At 40.0% G+C, this 15,975-nt stretch overlaps 1 long non-coding RNA gene across 1 annotated transcript; it reads right to left on the reverse strand.

Annotated features, from left to right (window-relative positions):
• Positions 1 to 9,507: 9,507 nt before the first annotated feature.
• LOC148007926 (uncharacterized) lies at positions 9,508 to 15,567 on the reverse strand. Its single transcript, XR_015653540.1, has 3 exons — positions 15,496 to 15,567; positions 12,663 to 12,870; positions 9,508 to 9,976 (listed from the first exon to the last, which is right to left on the reverse strand). It is a non-coding gene; the product is annotated as an uncharacterized LOC148007926 (long non-coding RNA).
• Positions 15,568 to 15,975: the final 408 nt, after the last annotated feature.

A 15,975-nucleotide genomic window follows, 5' to 3' on the forward strand; every position in this document is an offset into this window, starting at 1 on the left:
TCTCCTGAGAGGCTCTACCAGAGCATGACAAATACAGAGGCGAATGTTCACAGCCAACCATTGAACTGAGAATGGGCTCCCCACTGGAGAAGTTAGAGAAAGGATTGAAGGAGCTAAAGGGGTTTGCAACCCAATAAGAACAACAGTACTAACCAACCAGTGTTCCCAGGGACTAAATCAACATCCAAAGAGTATACATGGACAGACCCATGGCTCCAGCTGCATATGTAGCAGAAGATAGCCTTGTTGGCATCAATAGGAGGATAAGCCCTTGGTCCAGCCAAGGTTTGACACCCCCACTGTAGGGGAATGTCAGGGCAGGGAGATGGGAAGGGGTGGGGGAAAGAGGATAGCATTTGAAATGTAAATTTTTAAAAAATCCAATAAAAAAAAAGGTCAGTCAAAAATAAGAAATCAGAAACCACTGTGACCTTTCCATTCTCATTAACATTATAATCTATTTTGTTCTTTGAATAATTCTTGTACCCTTTTGGGGAGGTAGTAGGTGTAAGAATCATGTTAGTTTCTGCACCGTAGTATTAGTTACAGTCCAGAAGTGCTGCCTAGTGGGGCGTAGCAGATAATTCCTAACAACATAAAGAGAACAACCCACTTCAAAAGGAGAATATTGCTTAAATTGAGTGCCCTGCTATCTAGTTTATGTATTTATAAGTGTTCTTTAATTTTTCCAACCTCACACTTTATTCTATTGTTTTATGTGTTTCATTTATCCAAACTCTAGAACACAGTGTTGGTATACATTTAAACACGCCTGAGATTTCAACAGTTTTATTGAACTATAACTCATGCACCATGCAATTTACTCATTTAAAGATTGAAATTCCGTGAGCTCTAATGTGCCCACAGTGTTCTACCACCACAGTTAAAATCAATATTAAAATGTTTTGTACCACTCTTCCTCGTAGGAAACTCACAGTAGCAATCACTCACCAATTCCTTGCATCTTTAGGGACGGATCAACCAAAATTCCATCTCCCATCTCATAGGTGTTGTTCACTCATAGAAAAGGAATCATATACAATGTGAGACTGGCAGACTGGCTTCTTGCACTTAACTCGCACCTTCAAGATCATCCACATTGCTGATATATTTTGTTTTGACCTTTGTGCTACCCAATTAGAACCAACTGAACAGATAATCACATTGTACATCACCCATCAGCTGGCAAACATTTGGGCCCTTTCCACTTTAGATTATAAATAGAGTTAAGAAAATCTTACATTCTGTTGTCCGTGTGGATATTAATTTGTACTTCTTGTGGAAATATACAGAGGACTAGATTGGCTGTGTCAAATGGAAATGTATATAAAATTTGTAGTACCAATATATATTTCACAAACAATGTATGCAGGCACCTTTCTGGTCTAGCCAGCATATGTCCCTTTCTCATCATGACCATTAAGTTCTGGGTGTGAAATAGCACCTGATAGGGGTTTTACCTTGCATTTCCCACGTGGCTGAGTTTGAGGGGTTCTTTTGAAACGTGCCTATTCAGTATCCTTATGTTTTCTTGGAGAAATGTTTAAGAATTATCCCTTAGTAGGACAGACACTAGAGGAAGTAAAATACTGGCTGTGAAAACCTGACAACCTGACTTTGACTCCTGGGAACTCACATAAAGGAGAAGAGAATCAACTTCACAAAGTTATCCTCTGACATCTGTACGTGTGCTGTCACAGGTAAGCTCCCACACAGCTGTCATGCATACACACATAATAATCATAATAATGTATTTTAATATGAGCAGCACTGTTGAACTAGGTGCTTATCGGAATATGTCCCCTGAAGTTGGGATATGTTAGGTGTATAAAAGAGTTAGAGAAGAGAAATGGGAGGGAGACATAATCTTATTTTATTGTTTATGTGTTCTCCAGAACAAAAAAAAAGTTGTAATTAGAAACTGAAAATATGGGCATATACCCAAAAGATGCCCCAACATATAAAAAAGACACGGGCTCCACTATGTTCATCGCAGCCTTACTTATAATAGCCAGAAGCTGGAAAGAACAGAGATGCCCTTCAACAGAGGAATGGATACAGAAAATGTGGTACATCTACACAATGGAATATTACTCAGCTATCAAAAACAACGACTTTATGAAATTCGTAGGCAAATGGTTGGAACTGGAAAATATCCTGAGTGAGCTAACCCAATCACAGAAAGACATACATGGTATGCACTCATTGATAAGTGGCTATTAGCCCAAATGCTTGAATTAACCTAGATGCCTAGAACAAATGAAACTCAAGACGGATGATCAAAATGTAAATGCTTCACTCCTTCTTTAAAAGGGGGACAAGAATACCCTTGGCAGGGAAGAGAGAGGCAAAGATTAAAACAGAGACTGAAGGAACACCCATTCAGAGCCTGCCCCACATGTGGCCCATACATATACAGCCACCCAATTAGACAAGATGGATGAAGCAAAGAAGTGCAGACCAACAGGAGCCGGATGTAGATCGCTCCTGAGAGACACAGCCAGAATACAGCAAATACAGAGGCGAATGCCAGCAGCAAACCACTGAACTGAGAATAGGACCCCCGTTGAAGGAATCAGAGAAAGAACTGGAAGAGCTTGAAGGGGCTCGAGACCCCATATGTACAACAATGCCAAGCAACCAGAGCTTCCAGGGACTAAGCCACTACCTAAAGACTATGCATGGACTGACCCTGGACTCTGACCCCATGGGTAGCAATGAATATCCTAGTAAGAGCACCAGTGGAAGGGGAAGCCCTGGGTCCTGCTAAGACTGAACCCCCAGTGAACATGATTGTTGGGGGGAGGGCGGTAATCGGGGGAGGATGGGGAGGGGAACACCTATAAGGAAGGGAACGGGGGAGGGGGATGTTTGCCCGGAAACCGGGAAAGGGAATAACACTCGAAATGTATATAAGAAATACTCAAGTTAATAAAAAAAAATGAAAAAAAGAAACTGAAAATATTTCTATTAAATAGTTATGTATTATTTATTGCAAAAATATAATAGTCCTTAATGTATTTTGGAAGTACCTTATATATGATAGGTTATACATATTTTCTCAAAATGTGCATGACTCCGTTCTGGACAGTTTTCTTTGAAACAAAAAAGTTTCTAGTACCCTTACCATATAAATTGGGTCCCTTTTCTCACTGACCCTCATCTCACATGTAAGAAACTAATGCTTCACCAAAGAATTATTTATAGGTTTCAATTTAGAATACTGGTACTCAACATTGCTATTGCTATGACCCATTCATACAGTTCCTCAAGTTGTGGTAATGCCCAACTATAAAATTATTTTGCTGCTGCTTCATAACTGTAATTCTGTGACTATTATTTATGTAAATATCTGATATGAAACCTTAAAGTGGTTGCAACCCACAGGCTAAGAAACACTGGTTTAGAATTTCATGACGTTAGTGATTATATTTAAGTGTATAATTTATTCTCAATTAATTTTTGCAATGTCACTTTTAAAAAGTCTTCACTCCTTCTTCAAAGGGGAACAGAATACCCTTGGCAGGGAATAAGGAGGCAAAGATTAAAACAGAGGCAGAAGGAACAACCATTCAGAGCCTGCCCCACATGTGGCCCATACATATACAGCTACCCAATTAGACAAGATGGATGAAGCAAAGAAGTGCAGGCCTACAGGAACCAGATGTAGCTCTCTCCTGAGAGACACAGCCAGAAACAGCAAATACATAGGCAAATGCTAGCAGCAAACCACTGAACTGAGAATGGGACCCCCGTTGAAGGAATCAGAGAAAGAACTGGAAGAGCTTGAAGGGGCTCGAGACCCCATATGAACAACAATGCCAAGCAACCAGAGCTTCCAGGGACTAAGCCACTACCCAAAGACTATACATGGACTGACCCTGGCTTCCAACCTCATAGGTAGCAATGAATAGCCTAGTAAGAGCACCAGTGGAAGAGGAAGCCCTTGGTCCTGCCAAGACTGAACCCCCCAGTGAACGTGATTGTTGGGGGGAGGGCGGCAATGGGGGGAGGATAGGGAGGGGAACACCCATAGAGAAGGGGAGGGGGAGGGATTAGGGGGATGTTTGCCTGGAAACCGGGAAAGGGAATAACACTCGAAATGTAAATAAGAAATACTCAAATTAATAAAGAAAAAAAAAGTCTGACTCAACAACCCTCGTTCACATAGTTATTAAATTACTACCACCCATGGGTTTTACACAGACCTATACATTCTCTCCTATTCAAGGAAAATTCTAAGCAATGTTGAAACTCTTTTTACCTTTTCCAATGATGCTTTGAATGCAGATAAATACTTTAAAGTTCTTTTTAAATAAATCATTTCCTCTGTCTGCCCTAATCCTGCAATTTCAATTTCTTCAGTTATATATAAAGCTATATCTCATGGATCTGTTAGTCCTGATCAAATTGAGAGAAGAAAAAGTACAAATTCTTCTGTAGCATTGACAGAAATATGTAACAAGCATTTTATTCTGATAATACAGCCAATAGTTCTAAAGACCAGGAATACCAACCAAATCTCACTGCTGGCTTTTGGCTCAACACCCCTGCACCTTTCTCTGTGTTGGAGGATGTTTTCCCGTGCAGTAGATTACATAACGTGTTCTCATCATCTCCAGACAATAATATAAGGAATGAATATGGAAGTGTTGATTCAAAAATGAGAATTTTGATGTTCAGAAGCATCAGCTCCCAGGAGGAGCCAACAGCTAGCTTTTGGATGTCTCCCCATAGCTCATGCCTGAGTTCTGTGCAAAAGCCCTCAATGTGGTAAAAACAGGACTAAACCGACTGTACTGACTGTTTCTGTGTGTCAACTTGACACAAGCTGGAGTTATCACAGAGAAAGGAGCCTCAGTTGAGGAGATGCCGCCATGAGACGCAGCCGTAAGGCATTTTCTCAACCGGTGATCAAGCGGGGAGGACCCGGCTCATTGTGGGTGATGTCATCCCTGGGTTGGTAGTCTTGGACTCTATAAAAGAACAAGCTGAGCAAGCCAGGGGAAGAAGACAGTAAGTAACATCTCTCCATGGCCTCTGTATCAGCTCCTGCTTCCTGCCCTGTGTGACTTCCAGTCCTGACTTCCTTTGGTGATGAACAGCACTGTGAATGTGTAAGCTGAATAAACCATTTCCTCCCCAACTTGCTTCTTATTCATGATGTTCGTGCAGGAATAGAAACCCTGACTAAGACATTGACTAAAAGAAAATTATAGAATTAACCCCCCAAAACATTAACTCCCTCTTGTGGAATTTTATGGAATGGTTTTAAAGGAACAACTAGAAAATGAGGCAGTTGTGTGGAGCTTGGAAGCCCAAGAGAACTGGGTCTGAACCTCAGCTCAGCTGTTTTGTAATGGCTTAATCTTGAACAAGTCACTTTGATGTTCACTTTCAATGGTTACCAAATGAACGTGGCAATCACAGCTTTGCAGAGGTAAGAAAATGTATTGAAAAATAAAAAAAAGGGGGTTGGGGATTTAGCTCAGTGGTTAGAGCGCTTGCCTAGGAAGCGCAAGGCCCTGGGTTCGGTCCCCAGCTCCGAAAAAAAGAACCAAAAAAAAAAAAAAAAGAAAAGAAAAGAAAAAGAAAAAAAATTGTCTGTCTCAACAATTTCCAGCATTGTTACCCTGCTTATCTGCCAGCAGAAAATAGGTTTGGCAGCAACCAACAGATTTGGAAAAGATCTTTACCAATCCTACATCTGATAGAGGGCTAATATCTAATATATATGAAGAATTCAAGAGGTTAGACTCCAGAGAACCAAATAACCCTATTAAAAATGGGGTACAGAGCTAAACAAAGAATTCTCAACTGAAGAATATAGAATGGCTGAGAAGCACCTAAAGAAATGTTCAACATCTTTAGTCATCAGGGAAATGCAAATCAAAAGGACCCTGAAATTCCACCTCACACTAGTCAGAATGGCTAAGATCAAAAATTCACATGACAGCAGATACTGGTGAGGATGCAGAGAAAGAGGAACACTCCTCCATTGTCAGTGGGATTGCAAGCTGGTACAACCACTCTGGAAATGAGTCCGGTGGTTCCTCAGAAAATTGGACATTGCACTACCTGTGGACCCAGCTCTACCACTCCTGGGCATATACCCAAAAGATGCTCCAACATATAACAAAGACACATGCTCCACTATGTTCACAGCAGCTATCCCCAGCTATTCTGGGTTCTTAGGTAATACTATGTCCAAATGTCTGTACTTCTGCAAGAAAATTACCCAGTTCTTTTCCATGCCCCATCTCCTCACTTTGGCCTCCAGCATAAGTAATTTTCTTGCAGTGTGTTTGTGCAGTGTGTTTTGGAGAGCAATTCACCACCTATCCCTTATAATCAGTTTTATACTATGATGCCTATTAAGGTACAAAAATTGAACTATACCCAGTTTTACCAAACCCTTCTCTGTTACTAATCCTTTGGTATTACTTATTGCTGTTATTCTGTTTTCATTTAATTTTTCAAATTCATCCTGTATTTAGGAAAGAAATCTTCTTGATGGAATAAGTTCAAAGAGAGCCTGAAGATCATCTTCAATGAAGTACTAAAGAGAACTTTGATAAGATTTCCAAAGTACATCTGTGGGAAAGACCTACTAAACTCCACAGTAATCCACAAAAGACCTACTGTTACCCCACAGTAGAAACAGTAGAAAGAGACCAAAAGGACCTGGCATTAAGTCAAATTGCATACCAGTTTTCCTACCTAGGTAACTATCGATTTTTCAAATAGTCTTTCAAATAAAAGAGTAATAGCAGCTAATGAACTATAATTTTCCCTTTCTATGTGAAACTCAAGATGCTTTGTCTACATAGGGATGGAGTCATGGGGGCAAGAGAGAAGACAACAATCAGCCTTGATAGTTGCCCACTTTTTCTTGCAAATGCTGCACGGAGAGTGTTTTCTCTATTTTTATATGCTTACAGCTGAGCATACCTGTCTTATTTCACTAATTGTATGACTAGTATGACTAAGCTACATCTACAATAACATCCTATAGAATCAATGTGTGTTTCAGGAATGACTGGTTTCCTTAACAAGATATTTATTAAGTTAGATTATGCAGGATGGAGATGTAATTGGGCCTTATCCATTATGAAGTAGTTGTTCCTTGAAGAAAATCAGAACTATCTTATTTTATGTCCCTTGCTGGAGTTTAGCCATCTTGCTCTCTCTATGGAAGGAAGACAGCCTTGATGAGTTAAGGCTTCTGTGGTTCAGATGCACGCTCAGATCAATATCAATTACCTGTGTTCATTCTGAGTAAGTGGGAAAAATATCCCTCCACAGAAGAGATCCCAATTCACAAAGCTCATGGAGAAATTATATGAATCCTGTGGTTCCATCTAGAGACCTGGAGGCAACCATAGTTACAAAAAGATCATATAGAAGTGAGTAGAAGTCGAGAACTATTTGGGTGTCTCAAATTAATATTTAATTCCTTTCCAATCATCTTGCTGTGTACCAGTTCATTCAGCAGGAACAATGATTACATCAATTGCTCACGAGACATTTCGATAGGCACTGTACACCATGTAACACGACCACTTTATGAGACTAGTTAGAAAGTAAGGTTCCAAAATGAATACTATTTACTCAATGTTACTTTTGGCTCACTTTTAGTGCTATTAAACTTAAGATCCAAGTGTATAAAATACTTATAACTTACTCTGCAGAACTCTTGTCAATGAAGATATATTATCTGGGGACAGGGACCATCATGATTTTATTCTTTGATCAATACAAGCGAAATGAGATGCTATCTGTTAACAAAATTGGGAATATCAAACTTCAATTATTAAAAGATTTCTGTTATTCCAAAACTAACTGGCTTTTTTGTCACGATACAAATCTTTTGTATAATCAGTGAAAGCAGCTTTTAAGTCAGATAATTATGGACATGAGAAATGGGGATAATAGAGCCATCTATCTACAGAGACAAAACTATTGTTTGAATTATCTCAGGCATAGATTTGGATGGAGGAGAAAACACAATGAAGAAGAGAGAAATAGAAAAACACCTAGGTTCATGTCTTAAATGTGTCAAAAAGATTATGGAAGAACTAATCTGATTTTGAGATTTGCTTCAAGGATAAAAGTAGTTTCTCTAGAAAACCACATGTAAAAGTCAACATAGAAAAAATATTTCTGAATACTGAAGTAACTCAGGATCCAGAAAAGTAGACTGGTGAATTAAACAGGGTTTGTATTTTTATAGAGGGAGTTAATTCTACCCTCATGTAGCTATGTACAAAAGTTGGATGGAAATGATTAAGCCTATGTGGCAGGCTAAAATTTACAGGCCAAGTTACATAACTTCATATATAATATATAAAGTATTAATATTATATTAATAAATTATATATTATAAATTTTTTCTACTTTCAAGGAAATATATAATACATATTATATCAAAATATGTTTTATACAGTATAATTTATTAATATAATTTAATCATATAATACGTTCTATGTCATATATAATAATGATATATATTAATTTGAGGTTATGGTGGTACCTGACTATCTTCTCAGCACTTGAGAAGCTGCAAAAGGAGAACTGAGAACTCAGGACCATCATGGGCATCATAACAAGAGTCTGGCTCAAATCAGAGAAAAGAAAACTTAAATTTGAGCAGAGAACATGTTAGGAAGTAAATGTGAGGGGAAGTGAGATGTGGGAGGGAGTGAGAAGCAGAGGTGGTAATATTTCATTGTATATGTGCAGACTAAAATGTAATTTCAGTTAATACCAACCATTGGTATTGGGTGTCTGATGTGTTTTGGGTTAAAATTCAGGAAGAAGTTCAAGGTAGAGTGCAGGGCCCAGGGGACATGTTGGTACAGAACAGTGTGCAAAGATTTCCTCTAATCTTGTGCTTGAGAACAAGAGCAGTTCACATATGTTCTTTCCCTAAACACTGTTTCTCAGATAGAGCTCATGACTAATTAGGCCATGAACACCCAGCTTGTACTCAAAGCTATTTTTGTGTTGTCTTGTTAGGGGCAGACCAGAGAGATAAAGGCATGCCAAGCTTGCTGTGTTGGGAGAAAGTAGCATTGGGCACAGAGGAGGGTAGAAGACTTTATCTTTGTTTCTAATGATAACAAAATGCTATTTATAACCTTCCTTTAGCTTAAGAGGTTAACAGGCCAGAGTTTGCATATATCGAGAATCAGGTGCTATTTTTCTCACAATTCTGTACAGTGAGGCTAAATGGTATGTCTTCTGTACCTCAGTTTGGCTGGTTTTAAATCTTTACAATTCCTTTAAGCAAGTTGCTTATGAAAACATCCTGGAGCATGTAACTATATTTCTTGTTTCTGTCATTGCAAGTTCATAATAAATATGTTAGGTGGATGACAGTAAATTTCCTTTACAGTAGAAAGTCAAATTTTCAGTGGAACAGAAGAAAAATGCATAGAATTTAATGGAATAATTCATTGTTGATGGGACTGAAAGTAGAAAAAAATCTTTAAGCAAACAGAAAATATGTTTCCATCTGGAACATGTAATAGAAAACTCCAGAATATACAATGTATAATTGCAGCTTACAGAATATTCAAAGTTTGGTTGAAGAGACCAGATATAGATCTGTGTGTGTGTATAGATCTCTCTCTCTCTCTCTCTCTCTCTCTCTCTCTCTCTCTCTCTCTCTCTCTCTCTGTGTGTGTGTGTGTGTGTGTGTATGCGTGTGTGTGTGGGGGTGTGGGTGTGTGGGTGGATGAGTGTGTGTGTGTGTGTGCATGTGCGTGAGAGAGATAGAGAGAGAGAGAGATAGAGAGATAGAGAGAGAGAGAGAGAGAGAGACATAGCGAAACAGGAAAGTGGTTCTTCTTGAGCTGAGCACTCCGTCATTGGGTCACTTGCACATGGAATACAGTGTATCCAGAGTCAGACGTATCTCATTACAGTCTATGACACTGTGGGTGCCCCATGACCTTGCAGAAGCTTCCCATTACTTGCAAAATGGGAATAATATATTTCCATCAAGATTAAATATAACAATTAGGCAGATAACAGTACTGTGTTTCCATTTTATAAATATGTCTTCCCTGAATGAGGTTTGTCTTAAGGCTTGCCTTCTGCACTTGCAAGTTGGGGATAATGCTCTCCAGCATGTGCATTCTGCACAAATCAAATGTGATGATGCATTTAGCCTTTGGCGTGTGAGCAAGTGGGGTCAGGCTATACTGACATTCTGGCCTTATGGGAACATTAAAAAAAATGTGCTTTTTCATCTGACAAAGCAAATGACAAGTAAGGAGTAGAAAGAGGCCCACCAAAGAGGAATGTCAATACGTCTTAATAGTCATCAGGTGTCAATTACTGAGTTGCTGTCGATAACGTGTATCCTTCTTCCAGAAAAGTTCCATAGCTCTATATAAAAGCTTGAATTTATGATTTCTCCTCAGTCAAATCCTCGAAGTGAAAGAAAAATGTCATCAAGATTTCAGCCTGATAGGAAAATCAAACTTCCAGTCGATGCAGTGCCAAGGGCTGTCAATAGCACCAATTACATCTCATTGGTCATGATGGAACACAGTTTGCATTTACTTAATATAGTTTTTTTTTTAATCTGATGCCTGAGTATATGTCATCTTAAATAGTGAACCAGACCAGGTTGACAGGAAAATAAAACATACCCCTGTCTTCCACTGACTCAGTTAGCTGCCTAAGAAAGGTTGATCTATCTATAACACAGAGTGCATAATTCAACATGACAGGAAAGGAAAAAAAAAGAAGCATGCATAATTTCACACACATGGAAGGTAAAAATGGAGACAGATTTATGGGTTGTAACCTGCTGAAGACTGTGCAGAAATGTTCCACTGCTTGCAGACAAGTGAATTCTTTCATCTTTAGGCCCTTCGGATAAATTTTCCTCAGGAGTTGATGGACTTTAAATCTGTCAAAGAGGGACCTATAAAACCTGATTCGATGCTATAAATGGTAGCAGCCCGAGGCTCTGAGTTGTGGTAGCACTAAGGAGGACACACAGACATGTCCTCTTGTGACATTTTACTACAGAGGACAGCAAAGCTATTCAGATTACCAATTTCTGAGGTAGAAATGGGAAGAGACACTTGCGATTCATTTCCCTTTTGGACACAAGTGCCAGGCAGTTGCAACAAGTGCCTAACTAAACTGCTTCCTTTCAGTGGTGTGCGGAGTGTGGGTAAAATAATTCAGAACCACACGATTCCCATAGTTCCAAAGCAAGAGGCCAATCAGTGTAGGGAGCTGCGAAGCGCCTCAAAGGTGGCGCCAGTTTCTGCCTTCCACCCTCCCGATGGTGAAAGCTCCTTGTAGTAAACAAGTCCTTATTTGGCTATGCCTGCCTGGCCTGCTAGGTTCCACATAGTGACAGCCTGTCTGCATGACCCACCGTGGGACGTTGGGGTTGGTTGGCGTTGGGTACTTAAGTTGATGTAGGGCGTTCCCCGGGGAAGAAGATTGTATCAAGGTTCCTGAGTAAACTGCTTGAAAAAGATCTCCTCTGGTCATGTCTTCTTTGCTGGTCAAGGTTGGTCACGACAAATCAGCACCACAAGGACACAGTAAGAACTGGTTAAAGAATACCACACAACAAACTAGGAAAACACGGTGCTCTGTCCCCCAAATTCTAACTCTCAGGAGTATATTGATGTTGTATAAAGATATTATATGTAGGACTGTTTTGAGCCATGATACTCTCTTGTACCATAAACCTTAATAATCCAGGTATTTATTTAAGCAATTGGCATTCCTTCTGTCTGCATGCAGGAAGCACTGTAGAGCACTGTATAGCACTGTGTAGCTACCAGAAACCAAACAAGAAAATGCATTTAGGAGTGGGACGGTTGCATCTAGCACTGCTCTGCAGGACACAGGCATTCAGTCAAATTTTCTTTATATCCTGATCATCCAGGACTCCAATCTTCTATCTTGGAAATGTCTCCTCGTCTTAAAGGCTGGAAGAATATTAATTCTTGCCAATGAAAGATTAGCCTCCGTACTACCAGAATCTATTGGAGACTGCTTTACTCTAACCTTGGCAGTAAGATGCAGTTTGATTTCACATATCTGTTAGGTTAGCATGACCTGGGGAAGCATTGGATAAAGCAGGATTGGTCAGAGTGAGATGTCTCACTGGAAGCAGGTCCTACAATGTCTTCGCCTCTCCTGGAATAGGTGCTGGAGTTAATATGGTCTCAGGTATCCCATGTTGTTGAACCTATCTATCAAGGCGATTGTAGAGTTCCTCTGATTGATCCCTGAATATGGGCCATCCCATATTACTGGCAAGGGAGGTGGCATTCCAAATTGAAACAAATCCTGAGGTTTCTGCAACTGGATAGCAGCTAGGAAAAGACTTACTTTGATAAGACTCTTTTCTTTCCCTGTTAGGCTTCACTAAAACAAGCTAATATTGATTGACTTTTTTATTTTTATTTTTTGAGATTACAATTACATCCTTTTTCTTCCTCAATACCCTCCCATATATTCCTCCATATATCCTCTTATATACTCTTTTTAATTTCATGATCATATTTTCAGTAATTCATATTCCTAAATACAGCCTGGATAGTCTGTGTAATGTTAATCATATGTGTAGTCTCAGGGCTGACCAATTAATAATAGATAACTGATTCTTCTGGTCTTACCTGTCTATTTCTCCCAGTCTTGGCATCCCTTAATTGTATGCAGTTCTTTCTGTAGGGTTGAGACCCCCTGGGCTTTCTCCTGTCCACACAGTTTCAGCTCACGCACAAGCAGTCATATCAGTACAACTTCATGACAGTATCTGGGTTTTAATCATCTTTGGAATATACCCATGGTGACACAGCTTTGCTCTCTGCATTCCGCTCCTTCCTGCAGCCAGAGAAGAGGGTCTGTGTAAACCACCAAGAACGCCTTCTTCTCTGTCAACTTTCATACTCTGCTTTCAGTCACCAACTACTCTCCTTGGACTTTCCAATAAAAGTAACTCCTTCTTCCAGTCAGGATTTACAGACTACATTTGAACTGTGCCATTTTACCACCCTTTCATCTCAAAATTCAGGAGGGCTCTGCTTCTTCTGTATCAGTAACAGCTTCTAGGGTACTGTCTACTCTGGCACGATTAGAGAGATGCATGTATCCCCTCTTCTAATGTCTGCACAATAATCACTGTATCCTCCAGTTTTGTTTGTAGAACATAACCATCTGTTAAGTGTTCTGCCTTACATGCTACATATAATTTAACATGTCTAATTTTTTTCTAAGTCATTTTGTTCCCCTCCCCACTGCCTCCCATGACAACCCTGGAATGTCAGCTTCTCTTTGAGCATCATTGATTCTTTAATGCTTCTGAGAGCTCCACTGAGGGTACGTTTGTGCCATCACCAAGGAAGGTGCCAAGGTGGCATCTTACAGCTTCAGACAAATACTCAAATCTACAATCTTATCCATGATTAGTGTTATATTCATTCTATTATAAACATCTATACCCACCTACACCTTGCTTTATAAACTCTAAATTTAAACATAGGTTAAACAAATCATATACATATATATGTGTATGTGCTCGCTTCGGCAGCACATATACATATATATGTGTATATATATTCAAAATATTCAAAAATCCATACAGTGTATGAAACTTTAAAAGTAAAGAATGAAAGAACTGTCTTACTTTATTTAAAAAAGTCTATTTCAAATGCAGTGCAAAGTCACAGAATCAAAAGAGGCACCGGTAATCTCAAAGCAAATATTCCTTAAATCAAACATCCAACAGACCACTCAGTAGAATCATCCACAAAGCATCTTCAGCATTAATCTGTTTAATGTTAAGAATATTTAAATGATGCAAGTGTAAGTATGAGAAATATAAGAGGTAGAGTCCAGCCGTTTAACTCATGGTGCGTTCACAGGATCATTCACAATACACTTGCCCAATAAAGCATGACAAAAGGCCGAATGTTTCCTATTTCCTATCGACAATCATGTGTCTTCAGAACAAGGCTCTGCCTGCTGTTATTTATATTATCAGTCGTTATCATGCTGTTAATCTCACTTAGATGTTTTTGATGAAGCCTTAGCTCCGAATTAAAGAAAATAGGAAGTATATCAGAACTAAAAGCTAATGGGAGCTGGATAACTTAACACTTGTAACACTGCTTTGCTAAATTATTTCTCCCAGTCTCCTGGTCCTGAACTTGAATATGGAAAAATCTACTCTAGAAGAGACATTATAACAATTTATCAAAGACTTCCAGTCATATGGTTAGCAAATAATCAAGATTAGGGACTAACTATGAATCAGCCCAATCTCTGGTAAAGCACTTATATTTCAGTAAGTCAGCTAGACTAAACTTCTACATTCCAAAGTAACAGAGAGGAGAGGAAGTGCCTGGTGATCTCTCATACCAAACTGATAAGGGTTTTTATTTGTATTTTTTCTTTATTGGAGAATAAGAAGAGTAACATGGATGATGGTGGACTTCAATATGATGCCCAGCAGAGTGAACCCAGCTGAGTTGGTACTTCAGTAAACTATGGAAAGATGATTTGACGTCTTTGACCTTAGATTCTCCTTCACACCAACAAGAAATAATGATAGTAACTATTATTATGTTTGTAGTGAAAGATTAATTCCTGTCCAAAGGAAAGACAGGGGCAAAAAGTGGAGCAGAGACTGAAGGAAAGGCCATGCAGAGACCGGCCCACCTTGGGATCCATCCCTTCTACAGACACCAAACCCCCACACTATTGCTGATACCAAGAAGCACTGGCTTACAGAAGCCTGGGATAGATGTCCTCTGAGAGGCTCTGCCAGCAACTTGACCAATACAGATGTAGATACTCACAGCCACCTTCGGACTGAGCTCGGGGACCCCAATGGAAGAGCTAGGGGAAAGACTGAGGGAGCTGAAGGGGATGGCAACCTCATAAGAATCATATCAACTAACCAGACCACCCAGGGCTCCCAGGGCTCCCAGGGAGTAAACCACCAACCAAAGAGTACAGATGGAGGGAGCCAGGACTCCAGATACATATGTAGCAGAGGACGGCCTTACCTGACTTCAATGGGAGGGGAGAGAGTCTTGATGCTCCAGTGTAGGGGGATGCTAGAGCAGTGAGGCAGGAGTGGGTGAGTGGGTGGAGGAGCACCTTCATAGAGGCAAAGGGGAGAAGGGGTGAAGAGGATGGGGTGGGAGTTGGTGGAAGGGTAACCGGGAAGGGGGATATCATTTGAAAAGTAAATGAATAAGATGATTAATAAAAAGTAAAGATGAAATAGAACAAGAGAAGAGATAAAGTAGGGGAAGTAGAGAGGAAGTACAAAAAGTAGTTTTCTGAAGTCGACTATTTTATACAAATGATCCGCAGTAAACCAGAAGGAGCCTTCCTTGAGCATCCCACCACGATCCTTTCTTCTCTCAGTTGCGTGGATCGTTCATAAGGAGGAGGATCTGAGCAGGGAAGCATCATCAGTTATCTCTGGCATAAACAAACCTGGAGATTGTTGACAAATCAAGCGCATCTACTAATGGCGGTGGTGGTTAGAGAAGATGGCGCTGAGTGTTCTCAGGGTCACGTGACCCACAAAGTCAGAATGACTTTTCTTTTATTATGAAATTTCAGGCTCCATCAGAAAGACAGGTTGAAACAGAGCCAATGTCCCATCAAATGCTTGCCCTTAGTCACTTGCCTCCTCATACCCTTAGACTCAGGAAGGAAGGAGCTTGGGCTTCACCCCAGACTGCTGAGACCACTTCTCATTGTCATCTCATGGGAGCAGCTATCTGTCCCCAGCGTGCCCCAGGCTCTGGTGGAATGAAGTGTCCACATGTCGTCTCCAGTGAAGCTCTGGCCCAAAGAGCAGGATTCTTATAAACTTAAGGTCTGACTGTGAGGACATATCCAATAGTCTATAAAGAATAATTTTCTCAGATGCTAAAATGACTGGAAGCAGATATATTAGGCAGGCCAGGA

Source organism: Rattus norvegicus, chromosome 1, assembly GCF_021556685.1.
Source record: "Rattus norvegicus strain SHRSP/BbbUtx chromosome 1, alternate assembly SHRSP_T2T, whole genome shotgun sequence".
Taxonomy (NCBI): domain Eukaryota; kingdom Metazoa; phylum Chordata; class Mammalia; order Rodentia; family Muridae; genus Rattus; species Rattus norvegicus.